The following is a 16591-nucleotide window of genomic DNA, read 5'->3' as shown; positions in this document are numbered from 1 at the left end:
ATCCTTTACGTCAGTGGTTCTTTTTAGCTCAAGTCAACCCTTTGTCCGACTACAACATTTCGCTTAGAAAACTATTAAAAATGAACTATAGATCATAATGATAGAATGAATGAGTGATAACACATATTTCAAAGAATCAAATTATGTAAACATGTGAATGAAACAGGGTTTAGTGCAGTGGTTTCCAACCTTAACCAGAATTAAACATTTCTGGTGACCCAAAAAACATTTTTTTAGTTGATGATGCTCTTCTCCAGAAGAAGAGATCACGACATTATACTTGAAATAGAACTCCTCTCTTTGGTGTAGGACGTCATCTCCAACCTGCAGAAGGCATTCTATATTTTTCCGGCCGAGAACCATTGACTAAGACGTGGAGGTTCTGATTTTCATCCAGGCTGTGAACCAATCCAGTGAAGCTGAAGGTCACGACTTGATGGAGCTAACAGAACCACATCATCTGCATAAAGCAATAACCCAATCCTGATGCCACCAAACCAGACCCCCTCAACACCTAGAAAGGCCCTGGACCAGTCCAACCATCAGTCCCACTTACTGCTGGTAATGGTGACTAAGCCCTGACTCCGGTCATACAGGGAACAGACGGCCTAAATCAGGGGGTCCGATACCCTATAAACCACTAACTCACTCATGTGGACTGAACTCTACACCTTTTAATTAGGTTTTAATTCAAGCTTTTAAAACAGAATAAAAATAAATCTCTACAGAAAAAAATGAATAAAAAAAAAAACTAGATTTTAACAACAGAGAAATATAAGAAATGATAAATTACTTTTAAAAAGGTTTTATTATGACTAAAAAATAAATAAAATAAAAACAAAGAAAGAATAATAATAATAATAATAATAGAAACATTATACCATGGTAACTATTTACATTTGTAATCAATAATGACCCATTTTATCAACTGTGTTTACTCATCATTATAAAATATTTAAGTCCCACATGTTGCTGATCGTTAGTGTTTTGTGACATTTGATAAACTTTGTTTTTTTTCTCAGCCTTAGTTTTACTGTGATGTCATCAGCTACAGCTCATTAGTCAGTCCTCAAAATTGTAGTAACTTTTAAAAACTTTTTGAAATCTCTTTAAAAAATTATTTAAAAATTGTCTCAAAAAAACTTTTAGTAACGTTTTAAAAATGTGTTTTTTTAGATAATTAGTCAGAACTCAACTTCTTTTAAACTTTATTATTATTACGGCCATCGGTCGGTCGCGCGCCGGCAGGGGGCATCACCTCGTGGCTTGTGCTGTCCGGTGGGTGGCGGGGCCTGGGCGGCCGTCCTTGCGCCATTTGGGGCTGTGCGGTCCTGTCAGATGATGGCTGGGGTGGGGGGGCTCCCTCTGTGGGGTTTCGCCCGGAGACTTGCCCTTGAGGGGTTCTTGGTCCTGCGCTCATCGCGCTGGCGCCTAGTGATTTGGGGAGTACGGCCGGTGCGCCTGGGAGTCGGTGGGGCGACTTGCAGCGTCTCCTTGGCACTCTGGCGGCTGGGGGTGAGGCCGCTGTCCTTGGACGGGCTGCTGCTGCTTCTGTTCCAGGAAAAAAAAAAGATTCCCCTACATCATCAACTTTCACTGTTAACCTGCCTCTCCTATAAAAGCTGAGAGGTGGGAGGAGGGTTTCCTCCAATCACAGCCCTCAGTGAGAATTGATTGACAGTTTTAGTGAAGTGTAACGTGTTCTGTGTTTGTGACTTTCTGCATCTATAAAGATCACATTCTGGTCTAATCAGAGGGTTCATCAACTTATAGTGTGTATTACCGTCTGTCTCTGCGCACAGTGTTGATTGGCTCTCTGAGGGGGTGTGTCTTACTGCTACAGCAGTATCAAGGCATTTTTTTTTAATTTTCCCTCCTAGTGGCAGCTCAGCAGAATGCAGGGGTTTAGTCACTTTAAATAGCTGCAGGATGTTTTCATGTTTAATAAAAAAAACAACCATAAAATAAGTATTCACAACAGAACAATTGCAGGGGTCTGTTAGCACACACACATGTGGACCGGTTAGAAAACTCTAATGAACCCTCAGGGACCAGCTAAGGGGTGTAGAGCTGGTCCACAGTTCACAACCAGGACAACCGCCACTACATCAGAGATGCTAACAGGAAGCTAATACTTTCATTAGGTTATTTATTAAAGGCTCAGTAATTATGATTCATTGTATTTGAATTTCTTAGCATAAAAAAATTGTAATTTAATTGTAATTGGAAAATATGCTGGTTACTGTACTTGTAATTGAACATAGGTAATTAAAGACATAAAATGTAAAACTCTACATGAAAGCGTTAAAACGTTTTAGTTTTTTGGAACTATTTAGATTTTGCACATTTCTAAAGCTAATGACAGATACTGACGTCTGATCTCATAGACGCTCTCGCTCTGACCAATGGATGAGAGCCTCTTCTTCCGGTTTCTATTTGCACAGAAGAAGAAGAAGAATGTAGATGTTGAGCTGGCGGTGGTGAAACAACGCTCCAACACATGGTTTGTGCTGAGCGGCTCATCTTTTGGAGGAGGTTGGCACTCGTCACGTCTGTGAAAAACAACACGTTTTTTATTAACAGGCTTATCATCCAACAATAAAAATACAGACCAATGTGTGTTGTTGTTTGTTCTTCTTTGGCTGCCAGTGAATTTAATCACTAAGCGTTCGCTCTGCCGTGGCCAAGACGTGAGAGCCTATCAGCCGCCGCGCCGCGTGCCAGGACTGATGGAACGTTCTGGCAGCTTCCAGCGCGAGGGCGTTCATTTGTTTCCAGCTCCAACTCATTCAGCATCTTTCACTTCAAACACTGCAGCACAAAGACGTGACTCACCTCCTGAATCCACAGCCACTGCAGCTATTGTCACCTGTCACACACAAATCTCTGGGTTTTTGAGCAAAAGCAACGATTTACGATTGTGTTTCTGCCTCAAAGCAAAGCCTCGGCGGCCTTTTCTTTAAAGCTTTAAAGGCTGAAGTGACAGTGGATTTAAAATAATGTGGGTGAAGCTAAAGAACCCAAACCTTCAGTGTGTGTTCATGTGATCATTTCATTACAAACACACATTCATTTCTTGGAGGATTTCATTTAAACACAGGAAGCATTTGACAACATTTCAACCTGTAAAAAAGCTTTTAGAAATCATCAAAACACGGCAGAGAAACTTATTTTAATAAATGGTAAATTCTAGGGGACTTTTCTCCTGCATGCACTGGGATAAATTAAAGTTTGTTACCAAACATTTGTTTTGATCTTTCCTGTAAACTCTCTCTTATTGACAAAGTTTGGTGCATTGCATTGTGGGAAGTGGAGTTTTGTAGTCCAGTGGTTCTCAACGTTTTCAACCTGCCACCACAAAAATAAAGGTTCCAGAGACCGAAGACCCCCGCAGTAAGTGCAAATTAGAGTGGGCAAAAACAGACAGAAGTGGTGGTAAAAAGGTTCAAAGTGTCAATATTGGAACAGTTAGTTTAAACTGTCAAATAATGAGCATGACAAATGGTGAATGTGGTTAAAATATGGTGAAAAGAGGTTAAAAGTGACAATAATGGGTTAACATACTGTATGTGACATTAAAGTGGTAGAAAGGGTTTATAAGTGCTGAACATGTCTGGAAAGTGGAAACAATGCGTAGAAAAGTCATTTAAATGTGATGTAGAAGTGTCAGAAATGGGAGAAATGTAGCAAAAATACATTAAAAGGAGCAAAAATATGGTAATAAAAAGTGATAAAACAGGTTAAAATATGGTGAGTTTGATGGAGTTGCAGAAAAAGTGTAAAAATAAGCAAAAATTGTTCAGAAAATATTCTTAGTTTCTTGAAGACATCTGGGGACCCCCTCCCAGTGTCTCACGACCCCAAATGGGGTCCTGACCCCAAGGTTGAGAAGATTTGGTCTAGGGGACTCCACATCCCATAATGCAATGCAACAATACATTTATAATTTATTCTTTCTCTAGTATAAACCATGCATAAGTTTGCTCCGGTTAATTTAACATTTGACAACAAATGGAGAAACGTGTTAGATTTTTAATGAAACTATTTAGTATTTGTTGATTTAGTTCTCAGGCAACGACATGGTTAATGTCTCTTTTCTTCAGTTGTAATTTATCTTTCCCTCTCTGGGTAAAAACAAGACACTATTTATGAACTAATGACGAGAAGGAGCGTCCAAACGGCGCTGGACTTAATAAGTGTTTTCATCCACACACAGATAAACACAAAGGCTATTTTCAGGTTCTCTTCTCTTCCTTTCACTTTTATTTAATAAGAAAACACAACGTGAATGAATGGAACACGTTAATGAAGCCGAGAGCAACACACGAGGAGAAGCAACGCGTCGCTATTAATGGCTCCGTGTTTTAGTCCCTGCGACCTTCTTCTTAGTATGTCACATTTTCTGCCCATTATAAAGTGATAATAAAGGAGACGTTATCCAGCAACACGCAGCAGCAGATGAACTCATTAATTAGACACAGCCGCCTGTCACAGGTTCCCATCGTTGGATGTAAACATCTAATTTACTTTTCACGCATCGATTATTCCTACCATCGACCAGCTTTTTAAAAAACACATTTTATTCAGACGTCGCCATGACTTTCGCTCACAGTGGAGGGGAAAGGCTTTAAAAATGTGTCATTGTTCTAACACAGTGGTTCTCAACATCTTCAGCCCTTTAGCAACCCGCCAAAATAAAGCTTTCTGAGACCAGGGAGAAAATGATGGTCCATTGTTCTATGAATCTGTGATAACCACATTTATTTATTTATCTGAATAATATCCACTGTTATCCAGGAATGTTTATTATTATTATTATAGTCATCTTAAAGATGGAAATCCTGGTTTTAATCACTAATAAAATGGTTCAAAGTGACCAAAAATGGTGGAAAAGGAGGTGAAATTTTAAAATTTTAAAAACCACAGAAATTGGTTAAAAAAGGAAATGTACTTTGATCCCCTGACATGTTTCCTGAAGAACAGTTGTCTGAATAAATCAAAAGAAGTCAAAGAAACATCAAAGTGATCAGCAGACGCCTCTGAAGAAGACTGACAGGTGAGATCAAAGTAAAGTTCCTGAAGAACAAAAAAAACCGTAACATGTTATTGGCTTTAACCTATCGGACTATAATTCCAGAAAGTTAATTTTGTCTTCTTTTTGAATAATATGTTTTGGTTTAATTTTTTCATGTAACTTCTTTTTTCTCAGGATGTTTACACCTCTGAGGAAAACTGACTGACAGTGGAAACATGTCAGAAGATCAAAGAAAACTTCCTGACAAAAAGTTGTCTTGATTTATAGTCCGATATTATGTGACAGTTTCACCTAATCAGACAACTCTTTTTCAGGAAGTTTACTTTGATCTTCTGTGATGTTTCGACTGTCAACTGCCAGTCTTCTTCAGAGGCGTACACTTCCTGAAAAAAGTTGTATGAATAAATTAAACCTTAACATATTATTAAAAAAACAAAAACAAAAGGAACTTGCTGGAATTATTACGTGGAAGTTAAGGAAACATCAAAGCAATCAGCAGACGCCTCTGAGGAAGACTGGCAGTTGACAGTCAAAATATCTCAAGAGATTAAAGCAAACTTCCTGAATAAATGAAATCTTAACATATTATGGGAGCAAAAAACTAAACACTGTGGGTGAGTGTCTTATTTATTCAGATGAAAGTGTTTCTATAAAGAGATCAAAGGCGACCAATGATGATGTCTGTAGGAGCGATAATGACCGACGGAGGACTGGAGATAGGGGTGTGACAGACAGATGGAGGGATAGAGATGTGACCCTCAGACACACTGTGGGGGCACCAGTAGCACACATGGCTAATTAATCATATTATAGGACAGATGGATGGAGAAAGTATTTCCCACAGGATGCTCACACACTCCCTGCATTCGCTCCAATCATCCAATCAGAGGAGGAAGCCAGAGGAGGATGAAAAGCAGGCCGGGGATGATGGGAAAATATTGTTTTTCCCTTTGGATGTGATATGATGGCAGCCTGGTGATGATAGCGCTTTGTGGAATATCGCTGGAGTGCAGAATTAGAATTAGATTGTTGGTCCTCCTCTGGCTCCGAGGATAAAGATTCAGCTCTGGATCGATCCAACACACACACACACACACACACACACACACACACACACACACACAGACTTTGTTGTTGTTTTGTCTGCTTTTTGAGTCATTTTGTACATTTCTGAACCCGTTTTGTCATTGTTTTTCTCTAACAACAGTTGTCATTGTGATGATACTGAATGTTGTGTATGACGGTCGAAGAATGGACTGATCTGAACCTGTTTGTGCATCATTATCATCCGTCCTCAGTGTGTGTGTAGTGTGTGTGTAGAGTGTGTGAGTAGTGTGTGCGTAGTGTGTGGGAGCCTAACATCTAAAGTCCCGGCTGTTTATTGATCCATGGAGTCTAATAGGAGTCATTAGTGAGGTCAGCACTGAGAGGTTTAGCTCCGCCCACACACTGCCGCACAACATTCACCTCCACATGGTGAGGGTCAAAGGTCACACTTCTCACTTGCAGAAACATAGGAAAGGTTTTGGGCTGTGTTTCCACACATTATCCATTAGTGTTCAACATTGTTTTAATAACGACCAGCGCCTTTAGCTCCACTAGGTCCTTTAGGTCCTACACTCAGAGCTCAGTAATTGGACACTTTGCAACTGTAACGGTTGTGTTTGTTATCTGTGTTAACTCAAATATCAGATCAGTTCAAACCTGGGATAATTCCTCTTCAGAAAACTTTAAACTTTGACATCTGAAGCTTTTTAAATCTGATTATTCATGTTTAACAGATGAAACATTCCTAAAGTTAAGGAAAAGGAAACTAAGCCAAGTTTTCACTGCTCAGGGAATGTTTATAGTTCATTGTCATTTGTTATTTATGGAGTCATGTTGTGTATTGTTATTCATTATCTTCTGTGTTTTAAGTTTTTTTGCATGTTTTCGTAGCTACTTTTGAATTATTTGCTCCTCATTCCCGAGTTTTTCTGTTATTTTTTAGTGTGTTTTTGTTCTCTTTAGGTGTCATTTTTTGTGTATTTTTATTGTTGACATGTTGTGTGTCATCTTCAGGGAAATTTAAAGATGAATCTTTGTGTTCCACATGTTGCTGACAATAAATACGCTTTCATCCACATGTTTGGTTAGCTTAGCATGTAGCAACACTGTTTGAGCGGCTTCATAAGGTAAAAGGGGTGGGGCTATGTCATCAACTGTTGTTTACAGTCTGACTGATTGTAAATGTGTGTGTGTCTCTCTCTCACCTGTTTGTCTATGTGTCACTCAATGGTTGGATGGATGGACGGACAAATGTATGGAAGGATAATAATAATAATAATAATGCATTCAATTTTTATAGCGCTTTTTTGGACACTCAAAGGCGCTTTACATGAGAATTAAACCAAAAAAGGGGATTTATGGAAAAGTGAGTTTGATCAGGTGGGTTTTCAGTAATGATTCAAAAGTAATGATGGAAGGATGGATGGATGGATGATGGAAGGATGGATGGATGGATGGAGATCTGATCTAAATGATGGGTGGATGGACTCCCTGAGGTCCATAAAGCTGATGAGGATGAAGGTGAGTCCATGAATTCTGCAGTGAATCAAAGCATCGTTAGCTTTGTGTTGTGGAGGCTGTAAAACGTCCAATCAGAACGCAGCGTGTGCAGCTGTAAAAGCTGCTGGTTTCTGACAGGAGGAGGAGCCATACATCAGAGTCAGGAGATGTGAGAACTGGGAGGCTTTTAGCTAACAACCCCTCGCCACGCCATCATGCTAACACTCAAACACGCTAACGTAAATCTCTGCAGGGCGATCAATACACAGCTAAAAGTGAGAGATGGGAGAGAGATGGTCTCATATCTTCTTCTTCATCATCCCACACCTGAACCAACATCTGACATCTTCTACACTCTCTCTTCACCCAATGATGTCACAGCGCCCTATGGTGGTTCTTCATCATCCGTTGTATGGACACAGGTCAATGACTCTCCTTCAGAAAAAGCAACTTTATCATAAACCAAAACTAGAGATGCACCTAATATTCGGCCACCAAATATATTCGGCCGAATATTGCAAAAAAAGCAACATTCGGCCTTTGTTTTAGTGAGTTAAAATCAAGGCTAAATAGTGACATGTGACGCAATCAAACAACGTGCAGTGATTTTGAGTCAAAAAAGTGCGTGTGCGTTGCTGCAGAACCAGCAGTAGCTCCTCCTTTCCACACACAAACACATCCTGACTCTCTCCTTACCGCTCGCCGTCATGGATTTGGAGATGATTAAGCGAATACTTACCTGCCGCGCGCCTTCTTTTTCCGGGGAATACGGAGTTTGTTTGCAGATGGCTTCATCTGCTTCAGAGTCCTCGATTCGATCTGCCTTGGAGCTCGTCGTGGCCTAGGATCTTCTGATGAGCAGCAAGGTAAACCTTATGAGGCATCTGATGATCTGAGCAATATCATTTTAGATGCTGAGGTCGTAAAAGGCAGCTGTCACAATTTAAGTAGTGCTTCCTGTATGCTTTGACCAATAGGGAGCCAATTTGGGCTGTCGGTTGATTGGAGGTGTGGCTGGCTTGGCATCTGCGGCCTGCCTGAACTAACGCTATGCTCAAATGTATCTAAACATAATGTTTAGATACATACATTCATGCTAAATATTATATTATTATTACTAAGCAGAAGTCAAGGACACATAAAAGTGATCAGCAGATGCCTCTGAAGAAGACTGGCAGTTAAAAGTTAAAATATTTCAGGAGATCAAAATAAGTCTCCTGAATAAAAGTTGCCTGAATAAATTAAATCACAACATATTATATATGTACAGTATATTATATTATATACAGTATGTCATTAAAACAACATTTAAACTAAGTTTGCAAAATTCTGGGAAATTTTAAAGTTTTTTAAACTTCCAAATTCTGGTTAAATCCAATAAATAGTTCCCACAAATATTTACAAACACAAACAATAGATAGTGTGACTTAGTTTTTATTTATTTATTAAATTAAGAAAAAAGTAAGGGTGACTTCAACAACTAAAATTAAATTAACAGGCAAATAATAATTTAATAAAAATAGTACACACATACAAAATTGAAAAAAATAAATTAGTTGACCAAAATGTAAATATTTTAAAATAAAAAATTAATAAACAAAAATAAATATATTTGACACACGAGCCAATCACAGGCTGTTTAAGGGTCACATGTTGCCAACAAAGCAAAGTTCTCATCTTCCTCCAACAGTGCAATGAGAAATAGTGTTCCAGGACTAGATAGTGACCGTGTCATGTGACCATATAAAGCTCTGATGCCGAGGCCATAAATCATTGAGCTGAGATAATTAATCATCTGTGAGACACAAAGAAGAATCTGAGCTGGTGCCAAACAGAACCTCCTGTGTGACAGAGAACCAGAGAAACCTCACAGATGCACCATGTGACACAAAGCTGTGTGTGTGTGTGTTTCAGCTCCGATACACAGCCGTCCAACACCGTGACATGTTCCATAAATCATGGTTTGTTTAGAGCAGCGTTGGTATCAGAGGAGCCAGACACTGCTGCTGCTGCTACTGATCAGATACTTTTGAACTCTCCTCCACAGCTCCTCGCTCTCCCGCGCCCATCGACCATTGCAGTGACTGTGTGTTCTCCATAATCCACCCCTACTGGCAGGGGGTGCTAAAGTGGTGCTTACAATGGCGCTAACGTGATGCTAACATAGCGCTAACGTGGCACTAATATGGTGCTAACATGGCGCTAACATGATGCTAATGTGATGCTAACATGGTGCTAATGTGGGGCTAACGTGATGCTAACATGGTACTAACGTGGGGCTAATATGGTGCTAACATGATGCTAGCGTGATGCTAATGTGGCGCTAACGTGACATTAACATGTTGCTAACGTGGCGCTAATATGGTGCTAACGTGATGCTAACATGGTGCTAATGTGGGGCTAATGTGATACTAATATGGTGCTAACGTGATGCTAACATGGTGCTAACGTGGCGCTAATATGGTGCTAACGTGATGCTAATATGGTGCTAACGTGGCTCTGACCCCTGAAGGAATCAGGCCGTGGGAACTTTTCATGAACGAAGGAAACAACTTGAACCAATATTGGAAGCTTTTACACTCCAGTCCAGTAGGGGGCGATCAATAACAGTTGTTTTCTGTAATTGTTTTAAGTGTTTTTCTGAATGTCTTTGGTGTTTTGTTTTTCTTTTGTGTTTGTATGTAAGACAGAAAATGGCGCTACGATGGTTGATGCTGAAGTTCCCACCAGTACACAGCAGCTCACAGTCAACCAGAGCATGTGTGGAACTAAGTAACTATTGAGAGTGTGGTGATGGTGAGAGAAAACGATCAAAAAACGGGGCAAGCGTTGACACTCGGCATGTCCGGGAGGAGGAGGAAGTTGCGTGTGTGAAGAATGATGGGGGGAGAGACTTGGAGGAACGCCAAAATACAGTAAGAAATCCATTCAACTCTGACAAAGAAAGTAAAATCAAGTCAAGTCAAAAGACTGGCCTCAGTGTTGTTTATGTAGTTTTATAGAAGGAAACTAATGTTGAGGTGTCACTAAAGCAGAAAAAAAAGCTTCAAAGTCACTGATAGTTTTTTCAGAAAAAGACGTTTTTTTCAGCTTTTTGTCACAAACTGGTGATTTGTGTGAAACTTTCCTGATGATTAAAGAAAAACAAAACAAGCTGGAAACCAAAAAACTATTCTGATGAAATTAAAGAGTCAAATTTTTTCAAGATTTCAGATAGTCATAGTAGAAAATATTCTGTGGGTCTTTATAGTGAAAATCATCCAAAACGCCTGGCAATATGTGGTTAGCTGCTTTGAAAATGGCTGGCAGTGAATGAGTTAAACACAACCAGGGTTAAGGAAAAGTGGATAGGAAAGGAGATAGGACGGAATATTAGGACACAGGCTGAGAGTGAACCAGGGGTCAAACGTCTTCATTCTGTTTTCCTGAGAAGTTTCAGAGCAACATGAGCTGCAATTGATTGAAAATCCTCGTCGACCAAACAGAGCGAAGGGTCGTTTATTATCCTCTCCGTCCTCATCCCTACAAACCCCCGCTAACACCCCCCAATGCTGCTCCTCCACCTTGGACTGTGGTGAGGAAGCTCTAGGGAGGAGTGGGACGCTGTCCTCGCTCCAATCCTGAGGGCCCGGAGGCCAAGGTTAATTGGTGGATCCACCAGGGAGTCCTCCAGCCACGCTGCCATGGCCCGTTGAAAGCATGAGAGCACCGGGCGGGAGGAGGACGACGAGGCCGTGGGTGTATGAAGAGACTCTGGGGACGAGTGGGCGGAGGGAAAGTGGGAGAAACTTTAGAATCACTGAAGAGGAGCAGGCTCCATGTTTAAAGATGTCGTTTAGAGGAAGAAAAAAAGCCTGAGGAGGGTTTTCAAGCTCCGGTTCACTGCCAAAAAAGCTGCATTAATAACTACTAATAGATTTAAGTTCATTCAAACTCAAACAAAACTTGTGAATTTCAGTCAAACCAAAATGTAACAATACATATATTCATACTGAACTCATGTTAAAGATTACAGACTTTAATCTTCACAGTCAGAATATTAACTCCCAGTCTGTCACACCTCTGCTAGTTAGCTTAGCATCAGCTAACTAGCTAATTAGCTAGTTTAGATTTTAAAAAGCACAGAAATTGGTTAAAAGTTGCAAATTAAAGTGGTCAAAAATGAAGAGAAAAAATGGTAAAAAAGGTTCAAAGTGTCAATATTGGAACATTTAGTTTAAACTGGCAAATAATGGGCATGATAAATCAGGAATGTGGTTAAATTGGCAAAAATAATCATGAAATATGGTCAAAAGAGGTTAAAAGTGACAATATTGGGTCAACATATGTGACATTAGGTGTAAAAGTGGTAGAAATGGTTTATAAGTGATGAACATGTCTGGAAAGTGGAAAAATGTGCAAAAAAGTCATTAAAATGTGATGTAGAAGTGTCAGAAATGAGAGAAATGTAGCAAAAATACATTAAAAGGAGCAAAAATATGGAAAGAAAAACTGATGAAAAATAAGTTAAAATATGGTGAGTTTGGTTTAGTTGTAGAAAAAGGATAAAAATAAGCAAAAATGGGCTGAAATTGTTCATAAAATATTCTTAGTTTCCTGATGGCATCAGGCGACCCCTTCCCTGTGGTTTAGAAGAAAAGATGGACAGACAGACTTTTATCATCCACAAGAAAACATCAATTCATCAGCTGTGAAGAATAAGACCTTTACATTAATGGAAGGTAAAAGTAATAAATGTAACAAAGTAGCTTTATGAGGTGGTAGCTGGTATCTGTGAGTGGAAACGTTGGATGAAACTTAACAAAAACTGATTTCATCTAGTGGAGACGACCAGGAGTTCTTTGTGTTACTCTGAGCGACCAATCGATGGTCATCACACACACACACACATCAAAGTGCATCCCTGATGTGTCCCGATTCCTCCCGCACTCCTGGGAGGACACACACACATGCTTAGATTTGATCAGGAAAACTCTAAACCTGTGTGTGTGTGTGTGTGTGTGTGCTGTTTGAAGGACTTGCTCTGAAACTGAAAATCCCAGGACTGCACATCAATGTGGTTTTCAACAAAAACCACAAACTCTGACTCACTTTAAACACAAGTCACGCCTTCATCATTTCATCACAACTAACCACAGCAGACACACACTACATTAATAAAGAATACACAACAACAACAACAACAGTACACAAACAAACACCAGAAACACACAAAATAACAACTAGCGTACACAGAATTACATGGAAAATATACTGAATGACAATGAATGAACACAAAATGGCTAAAAACATACAGAGAATGACAAGAAATTCAACAAACAGAAAAATAAATACAATGACTAGAATCACGCGGCAAAAATAAACACAAAAACATTCCAAAATCATGCAAATGGACTCCAGAAATATAATAAAATGCACAAAATTACATCAAAACCACAGACAAAGCCTTTGCTTCCTGTTACTTATTGTTGATCACATTGGTCATTATTCTACATGAATATTGATATTTTCAGTGTCGATTACACTATCATTGTGTGTGTGTGTTTGTGTGTTGTCTGTCTCATAAACAGGAAGTGGAAGCCTATTGGCTGTGTGCACTCAGCGATCGTTTCCATGTGTATAGGGGTCTATAGGAGGAAGGAGGGGCTTATATACATTAATGTATATGAATGACCACCAGCAGTAGATCATAGTTAAAGACTAGTTAAAGGTTTTTATGCATTTCAATAGAATCATATTTATCAGAAACTCCTGATATCGTCTCTCACAAAAACACAAACACTCGTGCACACACACACACACAAACACTCGTGCACACACACACACACAAACACTCGTGCACACACACACACACAAACACTCGTGCACACACACACACACAAACACTCGTGCACACACACACACAAACACTCGTGCACACACACACACACAAACACTCGTGCACACACACACACACACAAACACTCGTGCACACACACACACACAAACATGAATCATCGTGCATCATTGCGTCGTGTGACATAAATCACACGACGCAACGATGATGCATCGATAATGAAATTCGTTGCCAATGCTTTGAATAGTTGATTTTTATCGATTCATTGTTAAAGCCACACCCCCAAATATGTTCCTTAATGACATGGGATCAAGCTTCACTAAGTGATGTGAATTATGTGATGAAAAGTCTCTATAAAAATCTAATAATCAGCTTAATCTTCTTTGAGAAAAAAGTGTGAACCAATCAGAGATGAAGCTTCTTTCTGTGTTCCTTGTCTGTTTCTTCAGGAGCTTCATCATCTCTACCAGGTGGTAGTGGAGTCAGTGAGTCAGTGAGTCGTCCATGTGGTGCAGTAGGTCAGCATTGTCACTCTTTTGTCCCTCGCTGTCGTCTGACAGGCGGTGAACAGGTGATGAACCAGAGTCCGTCACGTTCACAAAGGCTGAAGATTTCAGGATATTCAACAAAGAAAAGAATCAAAGCGTCTCTTTGTGCTCAGACTTTTATCTGATGGACGTGATGTCACATCCTGTGTTCATCACAGAGCTGATAGAAGGTCACATCAGCCTTCAGGAAGCTCCGCCCCCTCAGAAAACCTTTAACATTACAAACTACAAACAAGGATGGATGGAAGAACGGATGGAAGGATGGATGAAGGATGAATGACAAAGGGAAGGACGGATGGACGAATGGATAGATGGATGGACTAACATTTGATGGATGAATAGATAATGAAAAAAACTCCAAATTCTTACAAAATCCTTCAATTTCCCTCAAAATATTCCATAATATTTCCCTTCAATATAAATTGGTCATAAATCTGGTAAATATAAAGTGTAGATCCTGTTGGATGATATCTGTCACTTATTGACTGGATATTGTTGGTTTCTACATATTCAGTATTTTATGTAAACGTTAAACTGTGAACAATAATGTTGAAATGAATAAAATCTGTGGAACACTTGAGATCAAACTGCTTCATATTTGGTCCCCAAACTAAAATTAGTGACACGCCTGTTCTAAGTGTTTCATTGTGTGTTTTTAGTGTCACATTGTGTCTCTTTGTACGTCACTGTTCCATTTTGTTGTCAATTTGTGTGATTTTGTGTTTCTTGCTGCTTGAAAAGCAAACATGAGATCTTGTCCAATTTCTCTACAAAGGATTTGAGATTTTGTCCTGGATAAGTTTTACAGTTTGAGCTTTGAGACTAAAAACAGTTAAAAACCACTGATCCAGGACGTGGTTCAGCTTTATTATCCTAAAGCTTAAAACTCTGTGAACGTGCTCGTTAGACAGGCTCAGTAATCACTCACGTTTCCCTCTTTCACCAGATACCAACTTTACCAATGCCTTCATGTCAGTGTGTGTGAGTGTGTGTGTGTGTGTGAGAAAGCAACTTCCTTCCTATTGTTGTTGAACAAAAGTAAAAACGTGTGATGTTAGAAAACAGGGCGACGCTCTCCGTCCTAATTAGTTTCTCAGACTAATGAACGAGAAGAAAACCAAACTCTAGGCTTTAAAGGAGCTTTGTTCAAACCTGCACACGCACACACACACACACACACACACACACACACACACACACACGCTGATCCCAAACAGCCGAGTGTCGCTGCAGGTTTGTGTTTTTGTATTTTTACTTTCTGCCAAAGTTGGACTTCAAAGAAACGACAGGAGAAATGAAAGGATGAGTTTTCATCACAGGGAAGCAGAAACACACACACACACACACACACACACACACGTAATAAAGGTGTTTTCATTGAAACTCAAACATTGATTAATTCAGTCACGGATGAGCTCACGTGTGACGCATTCACTGGTTTATCTGATGACTAATGAGGACTGGGCTCAGTCACCAGTTAACATGATGACCAGTTGGTTTCAAACATCACAGGAGTCACTGATCAGGTTATTTTTGTTACATGTTGTTGTCAATTTGTGTCTTTTTGATGTTATTTTGTATCTGTTGTTATAATATGTGGTTATTTTATATATTTAAGTCACAATTTTATGTATTTTAGGTGGATGTTATTTTTCATGAATGTATTTTTTTGAAGGCTTGGATTTTCGTGGTCGTCTTCAGTCTTTTTTGCTGTTTTTATCATGTTTATCATCATTTGTCCAGAAGTGATTTCTGCTCTTCTGAAGCTACGCATCGATCTTAAAGAACACGTAGAATAAATCTACAGCAGAGCGTTTTAGTTTTTCCTGTTGTCTCACAGATCGATGCTGACCTTTGACCTCCATCCACTCGCTCTCTCTGTGTGATTTGTGTCCTTTTGGATCAGATATGGAGGAATTCTTTCTTCTTTTGAACCAACGCTGATGTCCACTTCCTGTACGGTTTCCATGGAAACAGCATCCACTTGTACACGAGGAGAAGCTGGAAGTGATGAAAGTTAGAAAAAAACAACCAACCTGGACGAAGGTTTCTGACGGACAAGTTTACTGTGTCTTCCTGTTCCTGACGGCAACAGGCGGCGTTTCCATGACGACCGACTCCCCCCGCTCGGCGTCTCTGTCACTAACTCATGAACAGCTACAATCAATAAAGATGATGCAACGCTCCCATCAAAGAGTCACACACACACACACACACCACACACACACACACACACACACACACACACACACACACACACACACACACACACACACACACACACACACACACACACACACACACACACACACACACACACACACACACACACACACACGGTATTTGTTCCCACTGTGAAGTCTGTGTTGGTACGATTTCGTCATCTTTTCATTTTTCAGAACGATTAGTCGCACAAATAACTTCATCATCTCACCCTGACTTTGACTTATTCAATCCTTTGGTTGTGTGTGTGTGTGTGTGTGTGTGTGTGTGTGTGTGTGTGTGTGTGTAAAGATGTATGAATTACTGTCGCTGACCAGTAGAGGGCGCTTTGAGCTGTGGTGGCGTTAAGACGACGACTTTAATTTATCTCTCTACATTAAAGTGTCCCTCAGGAGATTACAT

The 16591-nt window shown here is 39.8% G+C and overlaps 1 long non-coding RNA gene across 1 annotated transcript in view; it reads right to left on the bottom strand.

Annotated features, from left to right (window-relative positions):
- Nucleotides 1–1323: 1323 nt before the first annotated feature.
- LOC114471369 (uncharacterized) overlaps nucleotides 1324–16591 on the bottom strand; it is a 50620-nt gene continuing 35352 nt past the window's right edge. Inside the window, exons 4-5 of the long non-coding RNA XR_003674963.1 lie at nucleotides 2374–2552; nucleotides 1324–1551 (exon numbers count right to left, since the gene is read on the bottom strand). This is a non-coding gene — a long non-coding RNA (uncharacterized LOC114471369). The remainder of the gene's footprint in view (nucleotides 1552–2373; nucleotides 2553–16591) is intronic.

This window comes from Gouania willdenowi, chromosome 10 (genome assembly GCF_900634775.1).
Source record: "Gouania willdenowi chromosome 10, fGouWil2.1, whole genome shotgun sequence".
NCBI classification, from domain to species: domain Eukaryota; kingdom Metazoa; phylum Chordata; class Actinopteri; order Blenniiformes; family Gobiesocidae; genus Gouania; species Gouania willdenowi.
Note: the sequence above shows the minus strand (reverse complement) of the source record. Positions and strands in the feature narration are given on the sequence as shown.